This window comes from Pipistrellus kuhlii, unplaced genomic scaffold (assembly GCF_014108245.1).
Source record: "Pipistrellus kuhlii isolate mPipKuh1 unplaced genomic scaffold, mPipKuh1.p scaffold_m20_p_74, whole genome shotgun sequence".
Lineage (NCBI taxonomy): Eukaryota > Metazoa > Chordata > Mammalia > Chiroptera > Vespertilionidae > Pipistrellus > Pipistrellus kuhlii.
This window is the reverse complement of record NW_023425578.1, coordinates 292189-308971: the sequence shown is the minus strand read 5'-3', so window position 1 is coordinate 308971 and position 16783 is coordinate 292189. Positions and strand designations below refer to the sequence as shown.

Genomic DNA, 16783 nt, shown 5'->3' with positions numbered 1-16783 from the left:
GGTCCGGCCGCACCTCTACGCAGGGCCCCTCCCTCACCTCCCTGACCCTCCGAGGACCCAGGCCACTTGACCTAAAGGGAGTCATATGACCCAGGGACCCTCTCCTCGGCCCCCAACTTTCCGGAGTCGTGAGCAGACAGACCGATGGAGGACACGAGGCAGTGCGGTGGGAGCTGGGCCACCCCCATCCCACCCCTGCTCCTGGCATTGGGGGGGGGTACCCCCAGGGCTGGCCGACCCAAGCCTGCCTGTGCCTCTGAGGTCCACACTGGGCCCGCTGTCTGCCAGAACTGCCCCCAGGAGCACAGCCCTGGCTCAGATTCATTCATTCATTCATCCATTCATTCATTCATCCATTCATCCATCCATCCATCCATCCATTCACCCACCCGTCCGATCCTGGCCCGCCCAGACTCCTCTCTCAAGGAGCCCCCGGTCAGACGGTGGACGGAATCGAACTGTCAGCCGAGAAGGACAACCCGAGGGCCCGCCCGAGGGAGGGGCAGACGTCCTGGGGGGGAGGGGGCATCCAGGCGAGGCCAGGCCAGTGGGGGCGCGGAGGGGGGAGCCACGGGACCTCCACACCCTCCCGAGGCGTCCGGGCCTCGAAGGACAGGCGCCTGGACTTTGAGAGCCGGCGAGGTGGTGCGGGTGTCACGTGGCGGGTCACCCATTAACCCCGCTCAGCTCAGCCCCACGACTCCGCGGGGCGGCCATCAGCTCCTCAGCCAACCGTGCGGGGGCAGGGCCCTGGGAGGAAGGGGTGCTGGCTGGCGGCTGGCCGAGCTGGGCTCTCCCCATCCTTGTTCCTTCTAGAGCTTTCCTGGGCCAAGCTGGGGCAGCTGTCAGGGCAGCGGCGGGGGAGGGGGAGAGCGGAGGGACCCCACCATCCTGGTGCCTTTCAGCTTTTTTTTTTAAATATATACGTGTATTGATTTCAGAGAAGAAGAGAGAGAGAGAGAGAGAGAGAGAGAGAGAGAGAGAGAGAGAGAGAGAGAAACATCAATGAGGAGAGAGAATCATGGATCGGCTGCCTCCTGCACGCCCGCCCCTCCTTGGGGGTTGAGCCCACAACCCGGGCCTGTGCCCTGATGGGGGACCCTCAGGGAACCTCCTGGTTGACAGGCTGATGCTCAGGCTGAGCCCCTCCGGCCAGGCCATTTCACCTATTTGTGCCCCCTTCGCCCCCGGGCCTGGCAGCAGCCGCTTGGAGAGCCCCGGGCGGGGCCCAGGGGGCGGCTCCGGCTCTGCTCCCTGGCACGGCTGGCGGCACCGCCCGTCTGCCCCCGAGGAAGGCCCGCTGTGGCCTCTGGGCCCGTCCTGCCCCGACACGCCGGGATCTGCCCACCGCTCCGCCCGGGCGCTCCCGGCACAAGGGAGCGGCACCGGGAGGGCAGGGGTTTGGGAGAGCCAGTGGCAGGGCCGTGGCTGTGACCGGAGCGAGGCCTGAAGCCACTTCCTCCAGGTGACATCCTGCAGCCTGGCCCGCCGCACCGGCTGTCCGGCTGTCCGACCGGGAGCCGCGTGGCTGAGCTCCAGGCGGTGCCGCTGAGCCGGCGCCCGGCGGACCCGGTGGGGGAGCCACGACACCCCCGGTGCAGTCAGAGCCTCCGGGGGAGCCAGCCCGGCCTCAGCACCCGCCGGGCCAGGCGACCTGCCCCAGGGGACCCTGGGAGACGGACAGAACGAGGGGCTGTGGATCCAACGTCCTGGCATCTCATCTCTGAGATCCAGCACCTCCAACATTCCATCTCTGACCTCCGGTCCCCGGCACCCTGCCTCCCCCAGCTGCCCCAGGGGGACGCGCTGTCTCTAATGAGACCGGCTGGTTGGCTGGTGGCTCAGGGGTTGAGCGTTGACCTCTGAACCAGGAGGTCAGGGTTCGATTCTTGGTCAGGACACAGGCCCGGGTTTCGGGCTCCATCCCCAGTGGGGGGCGTGCAGGAGGCAGCCACTCGGTGATTCTCTCTCATCGTGGATGTTTCTCTCTCTCTCTCTCTCTCCCTCTCCCTTCCTCTCGGAAATCAATAAAACATATCAAAAAGAAAAAAAAGCCCTAACCGGTGTGGCCCAGTGGATAGAGCGACGGCCTGCGGACTAAAGGGTCCCGGTTCGATTCCGGTCAAGGGCATGGACCTTGGTTGCGGGCACATCCCCGGCGGGGAGTGTGCAGGAGGCAGCTGGTCGATGTTTCTGACTCTCTATCCCTCTCCCTTCCTCTCTGTAAAAATCAATAAAATATATTAAAAAGAAAAAAAGGAGAAAAAAAAATTCTTCCCTGGTCGTACCTGTTGACTTCCTAGAATGCTCTGAGCGATTGCCAGTTGGCCTGTCCCTGCCGGAGGCCGCAGGTCAGAGGCCGGAGGCCGCCCGGGGAGACCTGGCCACGGCCTCCGGGGCCGCACAGACCACACGGGAGGGAGCGGGCGGGTGGAGGGGCCGGGCGGCCGGTGGTGGTGGTGGTGGTGGTGGTGGCGGTGGCGGTGAGCAAGCTCCGGCCCACCCAGGCACTGGCAGGTCTCCCCGGGTGGAGGTCCCCGTGCCCCGGGCCTGCCCAGCGCCTGGCGCCGCTCCGGCCTCCATCCTTTCAGCGCCCGCTTTGATGTGCGGCTGGCGGCTGGAGCGCGGCCAGGTGTGTGGGCCGCGGAGATGCCAGCCTGTTGGCACCTGGGAGCGGCCAGCCGCAGGCTGGGCTGGCACCGGGCGGACCCAGCCCACCTCCCGGGCTCAGAGGCAGGCGCACGGCACCTCGACCAAGGGCAGGGCCTGGCTCCTAAGGTCCCGGGGCTCAGACTGGACCCCAGCCCCCGAGGCCTGGGGGCTCCCCCTCCTGCCTCCATTTTCTTTACTCTATGGATAGTGATGTCAGAGAGGAAGGGAGAAGAAGAGGGAGATGGAAACATCCACGAGGAGAGAGAATCACGGATCGGCTGCCTCCTGCACGGCCCCTACTGGGGATCGAGCCTGCAGCCCCAGCCTGGGCCCTGACCGGGAATCAAACCTCTTGGCTCTCAGGCACTGCACCACGCGTTCTTTCTTCGCTAGAACGCCAGCGAGAAGGTGGCTGAGCCAATGCCTCCTCTGACCACCCCCTGCCCCCCCCCCCCCCCCCACACACACCCCGGCTCACACAGCTGGTGCCGACACAGCGTCCAACCTTATGGCTCCAACAGCCAGGCCTGCAGCCCCTGCGTCCCTTCCTGAGGAGCAGCGCGGAGCTCACAAGTCAGGAGAAGCCACCGCCGCAGCCTGGTCCTCCCTGCCCACGGCGGGACCAGCGCAGGCAGCACTTACCGCCTCACCGTGTCATTATCTGCCTGGGTGGGAGCTCCGGACCCGGGGCAGAAGGCGCAGATCTCACCCCGGGCTCAGGAGACCACAGCGCCAGCCCCTCATTGTCATCGTTATCAGGTTCATTGTTAACGTGGACCTTCCTGGACCCACCCCAGTGACAGAACGTGTGACCCCTGGCCCCCTAGCTGGGCTGGTTAGAGGCTCCATCCCGGGGGCACATACAAGAACCAACCAGCGAACCATAAAACCGGCGCTTTTCTCTCTCCCTTCCTCCCTCTCTCAAACACCCAGAAAGAAACATTTTTTTAAAAAACAGGAAATGTTTAGTTGTGTTTTTAAAAATATATATATCTTATTGATTTTTTTACGGAGAGGAATAGAGAGTTAGAAACATTGATGAGACAGAATCATCGACTAGCTGCCTCCTGCACACCCCCCACTGGGGACATGCCTGCAACCAAGGTACATACCCTTGACCGGAATCGAACCTGGGACCTTTCAGTCCGCAGACCGATGCTCTATCCACTGAGCCAAACCGGTTTCAGCTATTTTTTTAAAAAAGAAATACCTCTATTCGTTTCACTTTTTTTTTTTTTTTTTTTTTAATTTCAGAGACAAGGGAGAAGGAGAGAGAGAGAAACATCCATGCTGAAAGAGAATCAGGGATTGGCTGCCTCCTGCTTGCCCCCTACTTGGGGATCGAGCCCACAACCCGGGCCTGTGCCCTGATGGGGAATCGAACCCGGGACCCTTCCGTCTGCAGGCGGACACTCTATCCACTGAGCCAGACCAGGTAGGGCCCTGGGGCCTGCTTCTTCGCAGTGGCTGCCAGGAGGCTCGGTCCTCTGGCTTCCTACTGAAGCATCAGCCCTGGGCTTGGGCCGCTGCCTGCCCCCCGTCTCCCCCGCCCCCGTGGGCAGAGAAGCCCAAAGGTAGGACAGGTCTCACTCGTTCTAGCCACAGCCCTGCCCCCACCTGCTGAGTCACCTTGGTTCCCTGTCACTCCAGCCCAGGCGGTGGCCAGGGGCTTGGGAAGCCAAAGGCTGCTCCTTACCTGGGGGGGCGTGTCGCCGGCTGTCCAGTGCGTGGGCCGCCCCGAGAGACCCGTTACAGGCCCCTGAACCCCCACATCAGCCCTGAGTGCTGAGGGCGAGTCACAGCCCCCGCCCCTCGGGGTCTCCACAGACTCCGCTCGGCTACCCGGGAAGGACTCGGGGAGCGGGGCTGGCACGGGCTGGTCCGTGGGGACGAGCGGAATAGGAAAACAGACGGACGGACGGGAAACAGCCCAGCGGTTACAGCTCCTCGTAAACCTTATCTTCCCGGGAACCTCGCGGCCTCCCTGCTCAATAGCCTCAATCACCGCCTAGAGATAGCAGAGCCCCATTCCTGCCCCGCGCCCGCCACACCCAGGGACGGACCAGGTTACCGGAATAAATCTTACGAGTTTACCGGAATAAGCCTTATCTCGAACCCTCGATAGAGGGTTCTATCGAGACCCTCTCCCGAGACCTTTAAAACCCCCTCCAACCTGCACTGGCCAGTGTGGCTCAGTGGATAGAGCATCAGCCTGCAGATTGAAGGGTCTCAGGTTCGATTCTGGTCAAGGGCATGTACCTTGGTTGCGGGTACATCCCTGGTAGGGGGCGTGCAGGAGGCAGCCGATCCATGATTCTCTCTCATCCTGGATATTTCTCTCTCTCTCTCTCTCTCTCTCCCTCTCCCTTCCTCTCTGAAATTAATTAAAATATATTTTTAAAAAAACAACAACAGCCATAACCTGTTGGCTCAGTGGATAGAGCGTCGGCCTGCAGACTGAAAGGTCCCGGGTTCGATTCAGGTCAAGGGCATGTACCTTGGTTGTGGGCACATGCCCAGTAGGGGGTGTGCAGGAGGCAGCTGATCCATGATTCTCTCTCATCGATGTTTCTAACTCTCTATCCCTCTCTCTTCCTCTCTCTAAAAACTCAATAAAATATATTTAAAAATAAAAAAATAAAAAAAAACAACAACCTCAAACCCAAGGTCCCAGTGCACCTGCTCCCTCTCCGAGGAGCACCTCCCTGTGTTCCCCGTCCCCCCCCCCCCCCAACTGCTGAGCGTCCCCTAAGCTCTAAGGGTCCCAGCAGACTTGCAACCAGGGGAGCCCCAGGCAGCGGCAGCTCATCCGGGCTCAGCTCCCGATGCTGTCCCCCAGGCCCCCTTGCTCTGACTCTCCAGTGACTCCCTTTGCCAGGTCCTCTGTCCTGGGCCCTCCTTGCTCCGGCTCTAAGCCTCTGTCCTCTCTAAGCCACCTGGGCCGCGTTGTGAAATCTTCCCCACATGCTTAGAGTCCGGGACCCACACGCTGCCTGCAGCCTGGCTCAGGGCCAGGCTCCCTCTCGGGGAACCAGGGCCGGCCAGCAGCCTTCGGTCTCTCTCTCTCTCTCTCTCTCACACACACACATACACACACACACACACACGGACCAGGCAGGGAGGGAGAACCGGGGGGGCCCCCTCCCCAGGTTACCGCTCTGGCCCTGGAGGCTCCTGCCCACAGCAGATTGGACCAGAAAGAGTCCCCAAGAGCCAGCCCCACTAGGACCTGCGCCCAGACGCCCCCCTCCCCCCTCCCTCCCTCCCCCGTCCGCCACCTCGGTCTTCTCCGATTCGATTCGAGGTGACAGGGGCCAGGCCTGGCTCGCCCTCTGGAAGGATACGGTCAGCCTCTGGGAGCCATCCCGCTCTGGCTGCCGCTGCCGGAGTGAGGGGGAGGGAGAGGCATCTTACCGGGCTGCCAGCTCCGGACGGGGTCTGACAGGTCCCGGGCTCCGGCCCCTCTCGCCACCACGTCAGTGCGAGGCAGCACCCGCTGGCCGGAGGGCAGGCAGGCCGGGCAGGTTCGCCAGGCCAGGGAGGAAACCTGCGGCGCCAAGGTGGCCCCAGGGAGACGCTGGCGCGAGGAGTGGGAGGGCAGGCCTCCGGGTCCAAGCGGCCGCTGCCAGGGGCGGGAGTGCCAAGGTGAGGAAGGCCCGGGAACAGGGCCAGCGGGGGTGCCCGCGCCCGCGGCGGCGAGAGGGGTCGGGTCCAGGGGGTGTGGGTGTCGGGGCGTGAGGGCGCTGCCTTGTCTCCGGGGCTCAGCCTGGGGAGACACAGAGCCCACCGCCCTGTGCCCAGGCATGCCCAGACACCCCGGGCAGCTGGTGCTTAACCCCCTGGAAGGAGCCTGGCTCTGCCTGCCCCTCGCCAGGTGCCTTGGGTCCCCCTCACCTCCCCCAGCCTTGCCTGCACCTCCCCCAGGCACATGCCCTGCGGGGGGTGGCAGCGGGGCTGAGCCTGGTGCCCCAGCCTTCTACCAAGGTGTGTGATGAGGTCATATCCTGCGGAGGGGGCTGCCAGGAGGGGACACCTGGAGCGGGGCAGGGCCCCGGAGGAACCGAGGCTCCCCCTCCTCACACTCCCCCGCTTCGGGGAGCAAACCCAAGGCCAGGGGCAGGGGCAGGTGCCCAGTGCCCGTGCCAGCCTGGCCGGGCCGGCTTAACCGTTAACCAGCACTCCGCACGCACCCCGTGCGTCTCCCGGCTGGAGATCAGGGACCTGGGTCAGAGGGGACCCGTGCACCCTCGGCCCGGCCAGGCAGGGAGGGCGGCCAGTCTTTGTCCCTGGAGGTGGGCGTGTCCCCGCGGGGCGCTGGGGGCAGACCCTACAATTGCTCCGGGGCGTGCGGATTCCTGAGAGCGGGCCCTGGCACCGCCTGAGGCTGGCCGTGCCACCCCGCTCCCCCGCCCGACTCCAAGCCCAGTGCTCTTTGCACCGCCGTGGCCAGCGGGGTGCAGAGGCGCCAAGCGCCACCTCGTCCTGGCCGGGCTCTGCGACGCCCCCTCCGCCGGCGGCGAGGACAGAGCTCCAGGGCCAGGCCTGGCGCGGCGGGGCGGGGGCTCTCCGCCCGCAGGACGGCCCCCACCCCCGCCCCCGCCCAGGCTCTGGCCCCGCAGCCAAGCGCCGCCTGGGGCTCCTGATCTCCCGGGCGCGGCTCGGGCTGGGGGCGGGGCCTGCGCGATGGGGGCGGGGCCTGCGCGACAAGGGCGGGGCCTAGAGAAGGGGCGGGCCTGAGCGGTAAGGGGCGGGGCCTGAGCTGTAGGGGGCGGGCCCTATCGTCGGGGGCGGGGCCTATGGGCGGGGCCTCGCTCCCACGGTCCGGCCTCCCGCCTGCCCCGCGCCGGCCGCCCTGCAGCCTTGGGGGCGCGGCTGGGCGGCGGTGCGGAGCCCCGGCGGACGCGGAGGCCGTGGCGGCGGCGGCGGGGTGCGGGCCCTGCCCTGGGAGCGCCGGGGGCACTGGCTCCGCGAGGTCCGGCCCACGCTCCGCTGCGGCGGCAGCTGCTGCGCCTCCAGCGCCCGGGAGGCAGGGAGCGGGCCGCCCGAGCTGGAGGCCAGGGAGGGGCCGGGCAGCGGGCAGCGGGCCTGGAGGGGCCCCAGGCAGGGCTGCCCCGGACGGGCGCGCAGGCCGAGTGGTTCCGAGGGGAGGGGGCCCCTGGCTGCAGGGGTGGGTGACGGAGAAGGAGGGAGGGCGGGCAGCAGGCTGGGGTGACTGTGAGGGTGGAGGAGAGGGCAGGGGTGTCCCTGCCTCTGAGGTCAGAGGTCAGCTGTGTGTTGAGGGTGCTGGGCGCCAGGAACTAAGAGCCCAGGTCCAGGCCTTGGCAGGGAAGGGGGGGGCTGGGAGGAGACCCCCGTGGGCATCTTGTATTGAGGGCGATGGAGAGCCCTCAGCGCCCCCTCCTCCAGGGCGAGGGGGGCACTGGGCCCCAGGAAGCTAGAGCCAGAGGTCAGTGGTCAGCGACGCCTCCTCGCCACGTCACCCAGGCAGCCCGGGCAGCCCTAAGCACCCAGCACCCTTCCTCCTGGGGCAGCTCACGCCCCCGGCGTGCACCCCCGCACCTGCACCTCACCCACTGCTGGACAGGCCAGGGCTCTGGCCCCGCACACACTGGGAGCCTGAGTCCCAGGTCCCAAGCCCGGTTGCCCTAGCCCTGGGTTCCTGTCCCAGCCACCTGCCTCTCTGCCCACATCCCCGCCCCTGCCCCCTGCCCCCTGCCCCCTGCTGGGAGCGGTCATCAGCCCGCACGTGGCGATGGAGGCGGGAGCTGAGGCTTGGAGCACCGTGGTGAGCCTGGGGCAGCCTGGGCACCGGCCAAGGCCACGCCCAGCCTCCCGCCTCCCAGCCCGCCTCTCCTGCCGCACTCCTCTCGGGCAGGCTGGAAAGGAGCGCCTGGCCCTTTAAGAGGAGCTGTCCAGACCAGCAGAGCAGGCTGCGGTCTGGGGCCCTGTCTGGGTCAGTCCAGGCCCACGGGCCACCCCTCCCTTCGGTGCCCCCACCCCCTTCACGTTCTGGGATGCAACGGCAGTGACTCAGCCAAACTCTCCAGAGCACAGATTCTACCTGGGAGGGCACCTGGAGCCCAGGCCCCGCTGGGCATTCTGGGAAACCAGCGGGGTGGCCCCCTCGTGTCCTAGGTTGGGACTGAGGTCAGAGAGGGGCCTGTGCCCCATGGCCCACTGGGGCTCGGAAGCTGTGGCCTCGGGGGGCTCCAGGCCCCTCCTCCCCTGTGCCCTGGGGCTCAGGCATCACACACGTCACCCCTGGGCTGGGGGCCGGGGTGGGGGGGGTGGGGGCCGGAGGGCGGTACCCACTTGGGTTCTGAGGGACCCTCCTACCTGCGCCTGCCCATCAGCTTGTCCGCCTGTCCTCTCACCAGACCCGCTAATGGAAGGCTTAGCGCTCACTAAGGGTCCTGGGTTCGATTCCGGTCGGGGCCCCGTGTGGGTGACGGAGGCCGGGGCCTGGACAGCAGGGTCTGTGCAGGGATGAGAGACTTGGAGAGGAAACGAGGAGCAGGTGGGCCCGGGAGGGCAGCTGCCAGGCTCCTGAGAAGATGCCTGGACCGGAGGAGAGCCGCCCCCCCCTCAGGTGCCCCTCTTAGGGGGTCCCCTTGGGAACCAGGGCTCACAGCTTCCCGCAGCGCCGAGCGCCACACGCAAGTCCCTCCTCCTGGTGAGTGGCATCTGCCACCGGTAGCCTCCACACACCCCTCACCCCCCCTGCACCCCGTCTTCCCAGACCCCGCTCTGACGGCACCTGCAGGCACCCGCTTTGAGCACAGAAGGTGCCGGGCTCCTGACAGCCTGTGGCCGCCCCCCCCCCCCCCTCCGTCACAGCGAGTCCCGGGGCACCCGCCCCGAGCCCTGCCGGCTCCAGGAACCCCACATCTCTGCGCAGGGACCCCCCCAGGAGCCCGCACAGGGACCCCGGGGCCTGCAGCCGCCGTGTGCGCCCGCCGGGACAGACCTGAGGGCACACGCGGGCAGGAGCGTGCCCGGCGCCAGCTCTGGGAGGCAGGCGCCGTTTCCTGCCCAAGCCAGCCTCTGCAGAGGGCCCGTGGGACCAGGGGGGCGGAGGGGGTCCTGTGCCACGGTAACCCCACCGGTGGGGCAGCCGGCCCCCGGCCCGCGGGCGCGGCCTCGACGGAGAGGGAGAGGGAGAGGGAGAGGCGAGCTGACCTGGCGGCTCCTAGTCTCTGGGGGGCGTCGAGGAGCGGGGCTCCCGGAGGGCTGGTCCTGCCGCCCCCGGGACAGCCCCGGGCAGGGGAGCGCGGCGGTGGGCCGCCCGGCCGGCTGATAGCCGGAGACGCTGGCCCGGGGCCGAGGACCGGGAACAAGGGCCCATTGTCCGGGCTCCTCCCGCCGGGCACTGCGGGCCCCACACCAGCCTGCTCAGCGCCCGTGGCAGCCTCCCGGGCGGGGTGCCAGGCGGAGCCGGCGGGGGCGGGCAGGGGAGCCCGGTGGGCAGCGCGGGGGTCCGTGACCAATGGCTGTGCCCTCCCACACGCGGATCCCCAGGGCCCCTAGGAGGGGGGATGTGGCCTCACCTCATGGCACGGTCCCCCCCTCAGCACTGGCTCCTCTGCCACCTCACCCTCACGAGGGGCCAGCCTGCCCCCCACGAAGGCCCCGGGCTGGTAAGGGGAGGCCAGCACGCCCCCCTCACGCCCTGCAGGGTCCCTCCCCGGGCTGAGGGGGAAAGGAGGGGGCCGGCCCTGTGGGCCCCCCCATCTGCATCGTGGTCCCGAGCCCGGAGGCCAGTCCGGCCGAGGGCAGCAGCCACTCCCCACGCCATGCTGCCCGCTCCGTCTGACCCGCTGTTCCCGCCCCGAGGCCTCCCTCTCTGGCCTGGACCATGCGGACCTTAGCAGGTGTCAACTGAATCACGATGGACTGTGAGGGAGGCATTCTGGGTGATTCCATCTTACTGGGAAGGAAACTGAGGCAAAGCGTCTTGCCCGAGGCCAACCCCTGCCCCTGCCTCCCCCCCATTTTCCTGCGTCCCTCCGGGAATTCCGTGCCAGGCGCTCACAGCTGGCTTCGCAGCCGTGGACACTCCTGTCAATCCCTCCATCACCGCCCAAGGACAGGCACTGGGACCCAGAGGCCCAGGACACAGCCCCGGGGCTGGGCGGCTGCTGGATCAGGGTCCGAGCCAGGCCTGCTGCCCCGGGGGCTCGCCCCCGCCTGGCTCCTGTACCGGCCTGGCTGTGCTCCCAGCACCGGGGATGGGGTGACGGAGGCCCCTCAGACCCCCAGGGGTCCGGCACTCAGCCTGGGGTCGAGGGGATGGAGGAGAAGGCTCAGCAGAGGCTGGCCGGCCTGAGCTGGAGGCCCCGAACGCTGTGCAGACCCCCTAACAAAGGGGGTGCTCCCCCCCCCCCCCGCTCAGCCTTCCCGCCTCGTGGACCCCCTGCTGCGGGGTGGGGAGACGGGGGGGGGGGCAAGCACTCAGGGACCCTGCCCAGGGTTCGATTCCCGGTCAGGACACAGACCCGGGTTGGGAGCTCGAACCCAGTGGGGATGTGCGGGAGGCAGCCGATCCATGATTCTCTCCCATCATGGATGCTTCTATCTCCCTCTCCCTTCCTCTCTGAAATCAATTAAAAAATATATATTTTTTTTTAAAGGGAGGGACCATGCCCACACGGACACCCAGGTGTAGGGTCAGGCCCAGGTGTGGGCCGGGGAGCAAGGCCTCGCACCCGGGCAGGGCTTGGGCCGGGCTGGGGGGGGTGGGGGCAGAGCTCAGAGCGGGGCCCACAGCCAGCTGGTGCCTCAGCCCGGGCTGCTGCCAGGAGGCCAGGCTCATCTCCCCCTGCGCCCAGCGCTGCCCTGACCCCGCACCTCCCCGCTCCCCCCCCTCTGGGGACCCCAGGAGCGTGCCTGGGGCGGAGGTGCACCGGGCACTCGGGGCCGGCAGTCCTCGGCGGCCTGCTCCCAGCAGAGGGCGCCCTTCCCCACGGGGCCATCGGGCAGGCTCCGGCCGGGAAGCCGAAAGCCTCAGGACCCCTCGCCGCCCGGGAGAGCTGGGGTCTGGCGATGAGGTGCCGGCGGGGCAGGGACAGGAGAGGAAGGTGGGGCTGTGCAAGGGGACAGACGGGTGAGCGATGCCGATGGCTGAGGCCAGGAGGGCAGGTCGGGGGCAGAGGGACCCCCTGGACGAGGAGACCCTGCAGCGGAGGCAGCCCCGGGGGCCAGGGAGAAGGCGGGGGTCCTGGGCCCGTGCACCTGGCCCCAGCTCTGACATGGACTCTGTAGCGTCCTCGGGCGGCTGGCGGACGGCAGCCTCGGGGGCGGAGGAGATGCCAGGGAGCGGGGGGCACAGGGGGTGCTGGTCCCGGGACCAGGTGGGGGCAGTGAGGAGCAGGTGCTCCCCCTTCCGAGCTGCCCGGCCGGCCCCAGGTCAGGCCCCGGGTCCCAGGAGCCCCGATCGGAGGGGGTAAAGGGGGTGAAGCTCCTGTCAGCCCTTCTCTGCTCCCGCCCGTGGGCCCTGCCGGCCCCCCTCCACGCTTCGGTCTGTCCTCTCTCCCGGGGGTCGGGGCCCGCCCAGGCCACCCAGCCCAGTGGCTCGGGGGCCACAGCAGCATCTCAGTGTCCGCAGCCCGAGGCCTGGGGCTGAGGCTCCCCGGGGCCAGGGGGGAGGAGGAAGGGGCCGGTGGCCAGGAGGGGAATGGGGAACTGCCCCGGCCAGGCAGGCTGATAAACCCGGTGCCACCCAGGCGGCCGGTGCCTCCTGCTGGAGCAATACCAAGCTCCCTGCTGCCCTCCCCCGGCCCCCCTCAATCCCTGCCCACCACTGGCCCCCATTCAGCCCACGAACCTGAGTGCCCCTCGGCGAGGCTCCCGGGGGATGGTGCGAGGACCGGGCTGGTGTCCCGGGCGGGCGGGCGGGCGGCTCTGGGAAAAGCCAGGCGGCGGCGGCAGCTGGTCTCAATCTCCCCGCCTCTTGGACGGAACAGCGAGCTGGAGCAGGAGCGGCCCCAGGCCAGAGGGCTGGCCTCCCGCCTGCAGGTGCCCGCAGCCCTTCGGGGCCTGGCCTGCCCCCGCCCGCTCCTCTGCAGGCAGGGACCCGGGCAGTGAGGCTGTAGCTCTGCCTGGTGGGCAGAGGGCGACCTCCGGGGGCTCAGCCCGCGGCCCAGACGGAGGGGGCGGCAGGTGGGCCTCCCTCGGGCCAGTCCTGCCCCGGCCGGGTGTCCAGCAGCCGGGCCACGTCACCTGCCACCCGCCAGAGGTGTGGTCCCCTCGAGGCAGATCCCTCGTCTTGGGAACTCCCCAGTGCACCAAGCCTCCCTGGATGGAGCGAGGATGACATCGGGTTTGGAAAGTACCCGTCGTCCCCCCCCCCCCCCCCGCGGGGGCACAAGCCTTGGCGGGTCGGAGGGCAGGAGCCCAGACCTTCGGGGCGGGGCCTGTTCGGACGCCCTCGGGCGCCTCTCATTCTCTGGGCCCTGGAAGGAGGGGTGCCTGTTATCTCCTCCTGTGGACGGGTAAACGAGGCGGGGAGAGGCGATGTGACTCGTCCAAGGTCAAGGTCTGGAACTGGAGGAGCTGGGATGGGGCCAGCTGCCCGGCTGCAGTCTGCCATTCCTCCCCCGTGTGATGGCCTCTCCCAGCCGCCTGACCCCGCAGTCACCGGGCTCCTGAGCAAGCCCCTTCCCAGGAGGCCGCTTCCCAGGAGGGCCTCGGTGGCCTAGCAGACCTCCGCCGTGCTGCCCCTGGGCAGAGACCGCTCAGGACCTCCCTGGCCTCAGTCTCCTAGTATGCAGAATGGGTGGGAGGGGAACAGCCAGGATGCGGGCTCTGCCCTCCCCCAGGATCGAAGGGATGAATGAGGAATGGCCTTGGGAGCATGGACGTGGCTCAGTGGTTGAGCGTCAACCCAGGAACCAAGAGGTCACTGATTCCTCGTCAGAGCACAGGCCCAGGTTTCAAGCTCCACCCCCAGTGTGGGGCGTGTAGGAGGCAGCCAATCCATGATTCTCTCTCATGGATGGTCCTATCTCTCTCTCTCTCCCTTCCTCTCTAAAATCAATAAAAATATATTTCAGTGGATAGAGCATCAGCCTGCAGACTGAAAGGTCCCGGTTCCATTCTGGTCAAGGACATATACCGTGGTTGTAGGCACATCCCCAGTGGGGGGTGTGCAGGAGGCAGCTGATTGATGTTTCTCTCTCATCGATGTTTCTCTCTATCCCTCTCCCTCTCTGTAAAAATCAATAAAGTATATTTAAAAAATAAAAAATGAAATCATTTAAAATATTTTAAAATATTTATTTGAAAGATATTTTTCAGGTATTGAATTCTAGATATTTATTTTTTATTTCAGAGAGGAAGGGAGAGGGAGGGAGATAGAACCATCAATGATGAGAATCATGGATCACTGCCTCCTACATGCCCCCGAATGGGGATCGAGCCCACAACCCAGGCATGTGCCCTTGACCAGAATCAAACCTGGACTCTTCAGTCCGCAGGCCAATGCTCTATCCACTTAGCCAAACCGGTTAGGGCTAGAAAGTTACTTTTTAACCAATAATTTAAAGATGTTGCTTCACTGCCTTCCAGCTTGCATTATTCTCAGGGAGACACACCATCCTTATCTTTGTTTCTTTGATGATAACATTTTTTTTCTCTAACTCCAGCTTCTTTTTTCTCTTCACCGCTAGTTTTGAGCTAAGCTTTTTCTACGTGGAGTTCATTTAGCTTCTTGGGTCTGTGGTTTTTTTTATTTATTTATATATTTTATTAATTTTGTACAGAGAGGAAGAGAGATAGTTAGAAACATCGATGAGAGAGTCATCAATCAGCTGCCTCTTGCACACCCCCTACTGGTGATATGCCCTCAACCGAATTACATGCCCTTGACCGGAATCGAACCCGGGACCCCTCAGTCCCCAAGCCAACGCTCTATCCACTGAGCCACACCGGCTTTGGCATCTTGTTTCATTTTAGACAGTTTCTATAGCCATGCCTTGAAGTTCACTTGCCTCTTCTGTGATGTCTACTCTGCTGCAAATCAGCTATAGAAGTGCAGTGGGAAGGCTTTCCTTTTTTCCTCCTCCCCACCTCCTCCTCTCTCTTTAAACCTTCCATCTCACTCCCTCACTTTCTGAATCCATAAACGGTTACAATGTTTTGATGTCCTTTCTTGCTAATTCTAGCATCTGCGCCAGTTTAAAATCTGTTCTCGTTGCTTTCATCCTGGGCTGTGCTCCTGGCTTGCTGGGTCATCCCTGACTGGATGCCAGACGTGGTGGGTTCCACCCCGCAGGGCGCCAGCTCCTTTGTATTCTTACAAAGCTTTTTGAGCGTTGTTCTAGGATACGCTGGAGACTGGCCTGGAAATACTCTGATTCTTTCAAGTCTTATTTTCATGAATTGTTAGTCATGTCCGGAGCAGTGGAGGGCTAATTATGCCTCATTGATGAGGCAAGACTTTCCTGAATAGTTAGACAAGGGTGCCCCACGCAAATCTGAAAGTGAAATGTATTAAATAAACACTGCCTTTATAATTACTCAACATGTGTGAACACATTTTTGGGACACCTTCTATTAATATTTTTTACATTTAATTATTTTTATTATTTTAATCCTCACCCAAGGATATTTTCCCATTGGTTTTTAGAGAGTGGAAGAGAGAGGGAAAGACAGAGAAACATTGATTGGTTGGTTGGCTGTTGCATGAGCCCCGGGAGGAGCCGGCAACCCAGAATCGAACCCAGGACCCTTTGGTCTGCAGGCCGGCGTTCTATCCACTGAACCAAACCAGCTAGGGCAGTGGTTGACAAACTCATTAGTCAACAGAGCCAAATACCAACAATACAATGATTGACATTTCTTTGGAGAGCCATTTTTTAAACTTAACCTTCTTCTAACGCCACTTCTTCAAAATAGACTCGCCCAGGCCGTGGTGTTTTGTGGAAGAGCCACACTCAGGGGGCCAAAGAGCCACATGTGGCTCCAAAGTCACAGTTTGTTGACCACAGAGCCAGGGCAAACATTTAACTTTTATTTGTTTATTTTTATGAAGTTTTGACATCTTGGGGCCTAGCCAAACCTGGAGACTGCCTCTCCCAGAGTTGGTTAATTCCTAAAAGACAGTAAACCAGGCGCCTGCGAGTGGGGCATCCATATGCACATGAACGAATCAAAGTCTGCGCCCAGCGGCTTCCTGTGGCTCTGGCACCCCAAGCCCCCCTTTTCCCTGCCCTAATGCAACCCGAGCTGGGTGCTGGGAACGAGGGGCACCCCAAGGGCCAGACCCTCTGAATGCTCTGAATGCCCAACCTAAACTCGCTCCACACGGCCTGCCCTGCCTCCCCGCCCTCCTCCTGCCACACCCTGTGTCCCAGGAGGCCTGCTCCCCGGGGCTGTCTCTGTGTCTGCGGCCTCCCCCTGCTCGTTAACACAGGGTCCCGGGGGGACGGAAAGAGCAGTCTGCCCACAGCCTGTCTGTCTGGGAAGGGGGACCTTTCCCAGCTCTGCTTGCTGCCCGGCATGGCTGGCTCTCACCCTCCGTGGCTGGCTCCCAGGCGTGGCTGGTTTCTGTGAAGAGAGAGTTCCTTGGGGAGGGCCTCTAAGAAGGTGACCTGATCGAACGTTCCTGAGTCGGTCAGGATGGGCAGCCACACTCCAGTGCTGTAACTTCCCCACACGATTTAAAAAATATATATTCTTATCGATTTGATAGAGGAAGAAACATCAATGATGAGAGAGCACCTTGGATCGGCTGCCTCCTGTACGCCTCCGGCACTGGGACCCAGCCGGAAACCCTTGTGCCTTTGACTGGATTCGAACCTGGGACCTTTCAGTGGGCAGGCTGATGCTCTATATACACTGAGCCAAGCCAGCTGGGACTGTAACTTTAGTAAAAGGCTTTTGCCTTCAGCCCCGCCCATTTTCTGTGCCCCCAGGTTAATATACCTTTGAAATGTCCTTTCAGACCCTCCTTCACAGCACCCTTTTTTAAATCCTCACCTGAGGACGAGTTTTTATTGATTTTAGAGAGGAAGGGAGAAACACCCATTGTTTGCCTCCTTTACACACTCCATCGGGGATCAAACCTGCAACCTGGGCATGGGCCCTGACCAGGAGTTAAGCCGGGACCTTCTGGTTCACAGGTCGACACTCA

General features: G+C 64.1%; 1 protein-coding gene across 2 annotated transcripts in view; it reads right to left on the bottom strand.

The window, feature by feature from the left end:
- Window positions 1–6239, bottom strand: part of GGT1 (gamma-glutamyltransferase 1) — a 29243-nt gene extending 23004 nt beyond the window's left edge. For both annotated transcript variants that reach the window (XM_045576109.1, XM_045576108.1), the window contains exon 1: window positions 6067–6239. The gene's annotated coding sequence lies outside the window, so the exon portion shown is untranslated. The remainder of the gene's footprint in view (window positions 1–6066) is intronic.
- Window positions 6240–16783: the final 10544 nt, after the last annotated feature.